We start from the raw sequence: 12652 nt of genomic DNA, 5'->3' as shown, positions 1-12652 counted from the left end.
TAAAGCTGATACTGAAGCAAAATGGATACAAAAAATGATAAGAACCTTCGAGAGACCCCACAACCCTTTCCAAACCCCAAGTAAAAAATTGCAACAACCACCGAAAGGTAACTGAAGCACAAACGGCTCAAACGTCAACTAAAGCACAAGTTAAAAACGACAATGTTTGAATTAAAAACAGTTAACTACATTTTTAAGTACACTTTTTTTAGCTGCCTTGTATAAGTGGGATGTGATGCTCTTAGTCACCGACAAGCGCGACTATGAATGCCGAATCATTGTTAGGACAAATCGTCACACTAACAGTATCTTTTCCGATCACATTTCCCTTCTTATGCATCTGCAATTTTCACATTTATCAGCAGAATTAGTCTAAGATTCTCCCTATCTAGTAAATCACCTTAGAGCTGCTAAATTAATGCATATTTCAAAAGTTTACGTTAATTGGAGAATATAACCATTTAATTAATATTTTAATATTTATCTCTTAATCAGTGAAGCTAAACTAAGGATAATCTCTATTTCAAGTCATTTTATGGTTAATATTGAATGTTACATTATTTAATTTTTTTTGAATAGTGTATATTCTCCACCATAAACGACACAAGATTTTTCCAGCCAACCTGCTTCAACCTTGAAGTCACAAACATCTTCCCTTGTGTTCTCTGCCAAGAACACATGTAACTCGGACTTTGTTTGGATGATTTCACTTCGCTTAACGCTAAAAAGTAGATCACGATTCTCCGTGCTCTTACCCCTAAAAACCTTCCATCTTCCATGGACACTCATAAACTACACAAACCAATTGTTAGAAATGGGTCTTGGGCCTAACTCAACTCAAAAGCTAGCTCAAGAGTTGAGGTTTTCCCTCAACTTATAAATGGACAATTTCCTTAATACCCAGGCAATGTGGGACTTCCAACACGCCCCCTCACGTGTGGCGGGAGGATATCCAAGCCCAACACGTGCGACAATGGGCGACGGTGGGCCACAGCCAATTGGGCTAGGCTTTGATACCATGTTAGAAATGGGTCTTGGGCCTAACTCAACTCAAAAGCTAGCTCAAGAGTTGAGGTTTCCCCTCACCTTATAAATGGACAATCTCCTTAATACTCAGGCAATGTGGGACTTCCAACACCAATAAACAACGTTTCTGTTTCATAAGCATTCGCATGGACGTGGAAACTAATTATAACAACATTATCTTCTTCAATTCACTAATAATATCATTAATGAGAATGTTATATGTCACATTTTTATCAAATTTATTTGATATGAAATTGTTAACCTATTTTTAGATTTTATTTTTCATTTTAACAAGAATTGATTCAAATGCTGATTGGTAGTGTGAAACATCTGCTCTAATATCATATTAAATTATTATTTATCTAAAAAATACTTAAAGGGATAATAAATAGTAAATTTAAGCATTTAATTAATATAAAAAAGAATAAGGCAAAAAATTACATTTTTATTCTAAAATGATGATAAGGCAGTTCCAACAACCAACTTTTTTTTTTTTTTTAATAAGAATGATCTAAGGGTTGGTTGGTTAAAACTAACCGAAGTGGGTAAATTGAATGAAATTGAAAGTTTATGAGTATAAATTGAGAGTTTTTAAATTTTAAGAGGTCTTAAAATGTACAGTAGTTTAGAAATTTAAAATGAAGTTTCTCCTAACTATTTCTGTATACCTATTTCTCCAACAAAAATAGGACAGAGAATGCCTTGTTTACGACGAAATTGTTCAAACCTTTGGTTGAAGAGTGACAACGGGTTTTCCGGCACCGTCAAGTATTTCAACACGGCCATGAGCGGATGCAAGTTTTCCATCGACTTTGAAAACGACGGTGTCTTTGTCGTCTTTGACAACGAAGTTGCTGTGGGTAATGTTGATGATTTCTCTGACAATTGTAAGATTTACGTCATTTGAAGCACAATACCGAAAGTCTATGATCTTCTTAACAGGAGCGGTTGGTAGAGACTCGATACCATTTCCGACAATTGCATGATCTCCCGCCGGATAAGAAGCAGAACAGAGGGGCCATGATCGGAGCAGGAGAGGAAAACTGCACACTTGGGGCTGGTAGATAAATGCTTCCATTTTCGACAGTTGTAAGAGGTTTGTTAATTGGGAAAGAGTTTTGAACGAAAAAAGGACGAAAGGATTGATTAGTTGAAAGATTTGTGTGAGAAGAGTTATGAAAGGTTTTTGGGAACCAGTCGATATGAGTTTGATCTTCTGGAGGCCGTTTATTTTCGGCCGGATGATTAGCACCATACTGATCAGGAGCCATGATTACGAGGGAGAAGGGAAAAAACACACACCTAGGTATCTTGTTGAGTCTTTGGTGAGGGGCTATGTTTTTATCATATATAGTTGATGAGCCATGCTCGTTCCAAGAAGATTCCAGGGGAAGAAGCAAATTAAGATGAGATGCCATTGGCAAATAGACAACAAATTAGGTTAAATATATGTCTTTTTAGCTAGTATATGTATTTTAATTATTTTATTTATTTATTATTTTTCATGATCACTTAGTGTATGTTTTGTATCATACATAATACTTTTGCTATTTGAAAACACAAGGTTAATATCTTTGTCTATATTTCGTCCATAAAACTAACAGATCGTCACGTCAACTTAATTAAAACATGCCACATATCATATGTTCTAATAAATTTTAAAAAATTAAAACTTATATATATATATATATATATTTTACGTCAATGGAAGTAACCCACAACACCCATTTTGACCCTTGGAACTTGGAAGTGGCTATTCCAAATAAAAAAATGAGATTGACTTGACCCATTTTTTTATACATGTTGATAGCGGACTTTGTCGTCGGAGCCCAATATCATAAATCATGGCTCATGGGTTGATTGTATACACCACAATCTACTGGTTTTGACGCACGAACCAGAAAACTACACAGTACGTAATATTTTCTTTTTACAGTATCTTATGTTAAATTATTAATTATTTTAAAAGTTTAAACTAATAGGAAGATGTAAATTTAATTAATTACTTAATCATTACTTTAACATTCTCCCTCACATGTAGGCTCAAACTCCATTTTTTAATAGGTGAAGCACACGTGAAATAACACATAAGATAACCCTTACTATTGTAAAAAAAAAAAAAAAAAAAAAATTCTCTCATAATTATTATTATTTTTTTTTAAAGTTTATGGCTGATAAATCTTCGAAATCGAAACTAACTTTCTTTGACCTTAAAATCATACAGCGAAAGACATGCGTTTAATTAGTTCCCAATATTTACATGCAATATTGGGGGCATCCAGTACAGAGTTCAGGAGGAAGAAACTATTTGCAGGGGAGAAATATATATATATATATATATATATATATATATAAAAGTTGGTTCTTAAATAATGTGTCATTATCTTATGAATCGGCGACACATTTTTTAAAACAATAATTTTATAGGATGGTAACACGTACATTATTTGAAAATTAACTTTTGAAAAAAATAATAAAAGAAAGTATAGCACTTCTCATTGTTACGTTATTCAAAATTTTAAAATGACTTAAGATCATGTATCAGTACATGTTTAAACAAAAAAATTAATTAAAAAATTAAAAAAAAAAAAAAAAAAAAAAAGGAAGAAGTTGATTATGCTCCGTTTCAACTTTCCAGTCGTTGACTCGTTGTCATAATATATAGGAGATAATTGTCTAGTACGTGTAACCAAGATAAGAAGCAAGACGTGTTGATCACAAGGATATGTGCTAGTTAATTTATTCCTTTATGAATATAGAAACATGTAATTTACAATGAGATGCCATTGGCAAAAAAAGACAGCAAATTACGCGAAGTCAAAGCTATATATCTAAACAACGTACCCAAAATGCAAAGTAAAAGGTATAAGCAGAGATCCAATTGTGCCACAAACTGGTGACAAACTCTTGCTTTAATTTTTTTTGATATTCTGGACATGTAAAATATGCACCACAGGATGATTTACCAATGCTCTTCATTTCAAGTGAAATAAATAGCATTTATTTATATATTAATGTGGAGTATAACAGTTTTTAATATTAATCTGTCTTATAGTTAAGATTTTTATAAAGAACATTCATTTTCCATCTATTCGATCTAAGTGAAACTGATCTTCCCATGCATGCACGTACCATATATAGGAATTTTTTTCAGGGCAGAAGCAAAAATAATTTTCACAGTAAAACTTGCAGCATAAGATCATATGATAATGAAAAAACAAAGACTTTTTCAAAATTACACTTACCAATTTCAATAGAAACGGTAAGACCAAGAAAACAATGCCAGACATTAGATAGATATTTAATTAGAAAAATTGGAACCCCCTTTTTTTTTTTTTTTTTTTTAAAGGAAAACCATTATCTAACATTGTATATTGTAATATATAGTCTTTGTTTTTTTTAAGTCAATGTTCACCTTATATTAAAAGTAAATATCAGTGGATTCCTCTTCATATTAAACAATAATTTAAAAGTAAACGAAATTCCCTTCAAAAAAAGGTAAACGGAATTGTTTGTAGCAATATTGTCTATATATATCCATTAATTATTTGTTGTATCATAAGTTCCATTATTGGCATTTGAGCTCACAACTAACTCCCAAGCTGGGCCAAGCGCATATGGGCTGTCCCAGACACTGCGACACACCATATACAATTTAAAAGTGTTGACCAAAGGGTTAATTAGCAGTAGGATTTGAGTGAAGTCAGTAGTTTTTGAGAGCCATATATTTTGCCCAGAGCCTTGGGGGTTTTTTTCATCTTGGGGAGTCAAATAATTTCTTCAATTAACTAATTAAGGTCTCATATTTCTTCTGCTTTAAACATGTGAGCTGTGCAATGGTTTTTGTTGTTATTGTTATCTGTAAACTAGATTGGATAGCTGATAATTGCCCCCATGATTCTGCTCGTAGCTAGTTTTGATGGGGATTCATTGATCACTTCTTTATATGAAGAAGTTTTAGTACAAAGTTGAGTTGAAGTTCTCTATGAGGATTTTTGAATTGGTCTATAATATTAAACTAGGACTTGGACACTAAGTAGAATGGTCTTGAAGTTCCTTTAAAAATTCTTGGCGTATGAAACCCAGTTTATATGTAGACAATGGCAATAGCAACTAATTAGCACCTGGATAGTTCCATATTGTTAGACAATTAATGAGTTAATCCGCTAATTGTCTAAATGATTTAATCAATACTTTTTAACATATCTTAACTATATGCATTCTATGAACTATTACTTTTGGTTAATGAGGTAATCCGCTACTGTTACATAGATACATGTGCTGCTATAGGTTGGCTTAGTCTTTAGGCGATTTCATCTCTATAAGCCGGTTAAAGAGTTGGCATTAATTATTAGTTTGCTGCCTTGTCCTGACTTGATTATTGTAAGTAGAAGCTTAACACTTCTATTGCTTTCTTAATTAGATACAATGGAGCATATTTGACACGAGAAATGTTTTTTTATCTTTTTTATTTCCCATTCATTTTCTATCTATATATTTTTCAAATTTATCATTAGACATATAGAATTCATATTTAATGGTAAATTTGAAAAGGAGATGGAGGAATAGCATGTCTCATATGACATAATGACGACCTAATATTTTTTTCAAGCTTTCTTGTCAGCAACATAACTTCCTTGTTGGCATAAAAGGACCAAGGAGAAACATACCAAAGTTTGAGGTGTGTACAAGTTAAAAGTCATGCTTATGTGTCAATTGTGAAGACTAAGTTGTACATTCTTTAGTTTAGCTTTGGAGTGCATCAAACCCAAGCAACACTCAACACATGTTGTCTGGGAGGTATTTTTAGTGACAACAATTGTTGTTGCCGATAGTAATCTTCAGTTACTACTAATAATGTTGTCGCTAGTGAGTCTTTACTGTCGGGGTATTTGCGACCACTGTAGTGACGACTAGAGGTGAAAAGACGAGTGGTTAATAACCGTTAATCTCATTATATAACCACTAACCACTTTTAAAGGCAGTTAAGAAAAACCGCTAACCACCTAAGCTATTACGGTTAGAGGTTTTAGGTTTTGAAAAAATCGCTAACCGCTTTTATATATATATATGTAAAAATTTAGAAATGATGTCGTATATAGTAGGTTATTTTTATATTACCATAAAAAAAAAACGTTGTTTTGGTTTTTATTTTTTATTTTTTTAAGTTTAACTTTTAAAATTTTTTCTTTAAAAAACAATTAAAGGTTATTAACTACTAACTGCCGGTTAGCAAAGACGGTTAGTAGATTTTACTAACCACCTACGTGGTTACGGTTAGCGATTATTGGCTATGACCGCTAACTGTAACCATCTTTTCACCCATAAACTGACGACTTTTTGGTTTATTTAATAGTGTATATGGTGTTATGTACAGTTAAATCTATAAAATTTAATTTGAACCATAAAAAAAATCATCTCTATTTTACTTCTAATTCATTTATTAGAGTATGCAATAAGTCAACTCAACCATATTGGGGCACAATCCGTTAATAATTACTTGCGTGGGCTAAAGTATTAAAATCAGAAATTGTTTCATTTGCTCATTTGGATCATTTTCTCATATTTCCACTTATTAAAATCATAATTAAATATGTGAGTCCTACACAGGACCTTACGAATCTAATGTTAATTTAAAAAAGAGCAAGGATGAGAGACACGCACCGGTTTTTGTGTAGTTGACCTTTTTAGCATGAAAATTCAAAACTTTCACTTACATAAAAATTCATAAAATTCATTCTTGCAACCATTTTCATATAATGAATTGATGAATTCATTATTGAATTTGTGTAGAATTCACATGAATCCACAAATTCAATAGTTAATTAAATTTGCTAAAAAAAAAATGATCAAAAGACGGTTGTATAACATGCCTTGAAGCCATTTAGAATTCCATTTTTTTTTTTTTTTTTGATGTTGATGGCGGACTTGTCGTCCCACCCCAATATCTCAAGTCATGGGTTGATTGTATACATAACAATCTACAGAACTACAAATACTGCTTTTGATACACTAACCAGAAAAAGTACACACAACTGTGTCTTCTTTTCACGACAGTGTTCTATTCTACCATTTTCAGGTGCGTTATGTTTTGAGACACAGACGAAGAATCATCACAGATGTCAGAAGGTAGTTTTCTCTTTCTATTAATTGCTTGTTTATAGAATCTTGATTCAGTTCGAACTGCATGTTGATCTCGTAAAGAATCATAATAAACGCAACTATGAATGCATAATCAATGTTAGGATTCACTGTCACCTTGAATTTGTCCTTTCCAATGAAGGTGCTCTGCAGGGAGTGCTCCTTATGCATATGCATTTCCAACGATTATCAATTTGTTTAGTATAGACATAACAAAACCAGCTTGCCTCCAATTTGCCCACTAGTGTGAAATAAGACAATCTTATTATAATGATAGCTTGTTTGGGCCTCATTGTTCGGGCAATCCAAGTAGGTACGTAGGACCCAGATTGCCCTGGTATTTATCAAATCATATAGGGTTCAGGTAAGCTCTCAAACAAGTTGCTCTATTGCATGGGATCGGATCCCCTCACTAATTTTGTCTAATTACCAATATATATAGATATTTCTAAAGGGTTGTCAAATTATTAAAGTATTAACGTTAATCTTACTTGAGCAATTACTGTGGAAGAGACTCCAACATAAATGACACAAGATCGTTGCCAAAAACTTCCCTTGACTTTGAAGTCACAAACATCCTCTCTTGTGTTATTTGCCAAAACATGTCTATTGTGGTATTAAATTGGAACTTTGAAGATCACTTGGTGCTAAAGAGCAGCTCGCCGGAGTCTGTGCTATCACCCCTAAAAACTTTCCATCTACTATGCATTGAGATTAATTGCGCCAATGAAAAATTTAATTTGCAGAAAAATAGTTTAGACCTAAAGAACGGAGGTGAATAGATGTACTTCTTAATAAACAAACGTTGTTGATTAAAATTAAAGGAAATACAAATCAAGCAATATCAATCACACAAAAATCCAAAAAGAAATACAAACAATATGAATGGATTTTTGTTGATGACACATAAGTTTTTTTGAAAAACTTTTGCATGGCGTAACCTTCAAACTTGCATGCTCGGGTGTGGGGTCAAGTAAGCTTTATAAATTGCAAGTCCAAACCAAATTTTGAACAGAATTCAATTCAGGTCTTAACTCAACTACAAATCAATTGCAACCCAAATGACCCATATTTTAATACTAAGATTTACCAATTTCTAACAACAGAAATATGATGTTATGAAGTAGCTAGCTAGCAAACCTTCCGTCTTAAAGTGGCAATGGAATTTTCAGCAGCATCAAGTAAAACACACCGGCGTTGGTGGAAGCTAAAGGCTCCATTAACTTCAAAAACGATGTTGCCTTTGATGTCTGACAACAAGGTTCCCGCCAGTTATGGTCAAAACTTTCTTGACAATTGCAAGATCCACAGGATAAGGAGCACAATATCGAGAGCTTATCGATCACCGCATGGGGCTCAGCTAATGACATAAATTTCTTCCAAACCGTCAAAAAATTGACATGTCTCATTCTAAAAAGTGAGATTGCACATGCTTTTTTGTTTTTTTTTTTAAAATGCTTAACAAGAGAATAAGCTAATGCTAAATCACTCAATTTTGCCATGCCCGAGAACTTGGGAGGAACAAGGTGTTCTGGTTCTTGTGAAGATTGCATTTTCTAAGGCTTCTTATTTATATGCAATGGGGGCGTCCAGGACGGAGTTCACCAGGAAGAAAATATTTGCGGGGTACGTAATATACGTCCAAATAGTTTTCTGGTTATCACCGTAAGTTAAGAGGGTAACCCCAGATTCCAACTACTAATTAGAATTTGCTAGTTTTATTGCATTAATGACAGGTTTTTTCGATTTGATATGATATGGAGACTGCTAATGATTTAATTTTCAAGATTTTATTATATAATTTTTGTTTAAAGTACAATTCTGAACTTTTAGACTTTCGAAAGTAAAAGGTAAGCAACAGAGCACTACCCGCTCACATTGGGTGTCATGATCATCTAGATAATTAATCAATTGCGTGATCTTCTCTATTTGCTGCAACCTGTCTATTTATTTTATAAAAACTCTTATATTTTATTTTTTAGATTTTTAATAATTTGAACAACAAATTGTCAGAGATTCAAATCCTTTAAACCCTTGTAGTTGGCATTGATCACACTTGCACTACACCAAATTGTAGGGATCTAGGTCGGTTCTAAACAATTATAAAAATTTGTATTGTTTAGCCCAATCTCTTCGGAAGTTGAAACCTTCTAGTCGATCTCCAATAGCAATGTTAATCCAAATTTTCTTTGAAAATAAACCATTCTTCCAGGAATAATTTTTTTTTTTTGAAAGAAGTTCTCATAATATTATGTTCTAAATGGATTAGGAGCCCGAGCCCTTACAAAATAGGGTGCAATTTGAGCGGCTCATAAAGAGAGTTGGAAAGCCCACTTATTCTGAAAGTCTAATATCCACATATTTTGCCCGCGAACAATATCTTTTCCAGTTCAAATAAACGGGAGAGTATTCAATTAGTTATATTTAAGGGATATTTTTGTCTTTTCATTTTTTGAGGGAGCAAAAATATTCATTCACTATAACTAACTGGATATTGTCCAGTTCAAATGAACTAAAGAAGATCTTAATTCTTATCAATAAAAATACTTATTTCATTCATTCATTAAAATCAAAAGGTTACACCACCAAATTATTCAAAACAAACTAGAGGTAGATAACAATTACAAAGTAATTGTGAACATAAATAACACATAAAAGATGAAGATAAAACTGAGTTAACTGACTAATCGCATTCCTGATATCACGCTACGTGCAGTTGCAAGTTGTGATGGTATGGCATCAAGAATCACGATAAGCGCAACTATGAATCCATAATCAATGTTAGGATCAATCGTCACCTTGAGGTGGTCTTTTCCGAACAAAACACTTCTAACTGTTTTATTCTTTTCCATCTGCAATTTCCACATTAATCAACTAAATTAGTATAAGATTCTCCCTATTCAAGACCGCTATAATCATGCATTCACTTAGTGTAAATTCCTTAATAAGTAAAACATTCAATTGAAATGATAGGTAATTACAAAGGCACAATTTTAAACACATGACCTTTGTTTTAATACTATGTTAAAGAGTAATGCTAGAAATTAAACCATATGTTTATCTCACAACTATCTTGCAATATTGATGATGTGACAATCCAGCCAACCATAAGACAAATTGTTACTTAAAAAAAAAAAAATAATAATAAAAAAATTCAAGGTTAGTTGGGATTACCACATCATCATCATTATACGATAGTTGCATCATAAAAATGTAGTATGAAACATTACTCTATCTTCAATCATCTCCTATTTCAACGAGTAATGCTGAAAATCACATTTTTATCTTACAACTACCCCACAATATTGATTTGACAATCTCAACCAACTTTCGGATTCGTCATTGTAAAAAATAAAAAAATAAAAAAAATTTGGAGAGTTGGTTGAGACTACCATATCGACATTGTGGGATAAAAATGGAATATATAACATTACTTTGTTTCAAAAGAATAAGACTATATACCACACAAACATTCTACAAATATTCCACAAAGCTGATGACACGGTCTAAATAATAGCCATTGGATCAACTCTTTTAAGATAAAAAATAAAAAATAACAGCTACTATCCTACTAGACCTTGCCACATCAGTTTTATGAGATATCTTTCGGATATTTGTGTGGTGGGTAGCATTACTTATTTCAAAATCTTAAGTTAAAAAAAATAATAATATTTTTAAAAAAGAAAGCTCAATCATTTCATTAGAAACTAAAACGCGGACATGTCTTGATATTTCGTAATTACTTTGATATTTCAATCTTTTAATACACTTATGTGCAATGAATTGAACCCAAAAAAAGAAGAAGAAAAAAAAAAAAATAAAGCCCTACCTTGGCAACTTTTGAGGAAGATTGTCCAGCATAAACGACACAAGAACTATCAGAGAAATTTGCTTCAACCCTGAAGTCACAAGCATCTTCCTTTGTGTTATTTGCCAAGAACACATGTAACTTGGTCCTTAGTTGGACGATTGAAGTTCGCGTAACGCTAAAAATGAGATCACTTTCCTCTGTGCTCTCACCCCTATAAACTTTCCATCTATCATGGGCACTCATGATCTACACAAACCAAACAATATTTCTGCTACATAATTAGTATTCGCATGGACGTGGAAACTTATAACAACAGTCTTTTGCAATTAACCAATAATATCATTACCTTAATTATTTGATTAGAAAAAAAAAAACCAATAATATCATTACAGAACTATTATGATAGTATCAATATGTCTTTAGAACTACTATTTTTCTTTTACTTAAACGAATAAAATTTAATTATTTAATTAATTAATTAATTAAAAATTTAATTTTACTAATTAATGTGACGGTGTAGGATATATATAGAGAATGTCATGTTTAATTATGGCGAAATTGTCCAAATTACCTTATCTCGAACAGTGACAACGGGATTTCCATTACCATCAAATAGTACTCGATGGCCATGAAGGGATAGAATTCTTTGATTGACTTTGAAAATGACGGTGCCGTTGACGTCTGTGACTTCAAAGTTGCCGTCGGTGACGTTGAGGACTTTTCTGACAATTGCAAGATTTAACTCATGAGGAACACAATAGTGAGGGCCTATGATCGGAACAGGAGAGGCAAACCGTGCACTTGGGGCTGGAGTGGGAGCTGCTACTTTAGACATGAATACGAGGGATCGAGAGAGGAGCTATTTTTTCTGTGAGTGTGAAACTTTCTTTTATAATGCTTCGAGGGCGGGCCCCGTTAAGTACTATTCCAATTAATTACTCTTACCAATTTCAATATATAGAAACGGTTGCTTTTTATATATATATATATATATATATATATTATCTTATAAATCAATTATTAGATTTGTGAACTTATATAAACTTTATATAAGTCAATGATGAACACCATAAACTAATTAATAGATCAACTATTAAATTTATAGAAACTTATGTGTGTGTGAAACTTATTGACCCTAGTATTTTTCTTAAATTTGTAAGAGAACGTGAAAAAAAAAATATAGACAAATTATTAATACTAATTATTTCTCTATATTTAATTAGTAAAATTGGAACCCAATTTTTTTTGTAAAAAAATTGGAATATATATATATAGCATGTGGGAAGTTAAGATATAGAAAAGATAAAAGTAAAAAATCCAACACTGATCGAGTACACGCTACTGCATGTACTAGTTGAGAAAGTCAACGTTGAGACCTTATTATTAAAAGTAAATATCAGTTCCTCGTCGTATTAAACAATAATTTAAAAGTAAACGGAATCGTTGTAGCATTGTTTATATCCATTTGGCGTATCATAAGTTCCATTATTGGCATTTGAGCTAACAACTAACTCCTAACTCCCAAGCACCATACAATTTAAAGTGTTGACCAGAGGGTTAATTAGCAGCAGGATTTGAATGGAGTCAGTAGTTTTTGTCATTTTGAGAGCCATTTTGCCCAAAGCCTTGAGGGTTTTCTTCATCTTGGGGGAGGCAAATAATTTCTTGAACTAT

The 12652-nt window shown here is 32.4% G+C and overlaps 2 pseudogenes; both read right to left on the bottom strand.

Annotated features, from left to right (window-relative positions):
- Nucleotides 1–241: 241 nt before the first annotated feature.
- Nucleotides 242–2104, bottom strand: LOC148583522 (protein LURP-one-related 15 pseudogene; annotated as a pseudogene).
- Nucleotides 2105–7110: 5006 nt separating this feature from the next.
- On the bottom strand, nucleotides 7111–11816 carry LOC132162500 (uncharacterized; annotated as a pseudogene).
- Nucleotides 11817–12652: the final 836 nt, after the last annotated feature.

This window comes from Corylus avellana, chromosome 10 (genome assembly GCF_965113065.1).
Source record: "Corylus avellana chromosome 10, dhCorAvel1.hap1.2, whole genome shotgun sequence".
NCBI classification, from domain to species: Eukaryota; Viridiplantae; Streptophyta; class Magnoliopsida; order Fagales; family Betulaceae; genus Corylus; species Corylus avellana.
Note: the sequence above shows the minus strand (reverse complement) of the source record. Positions and strands in the feature narration are given on the sequence as shown.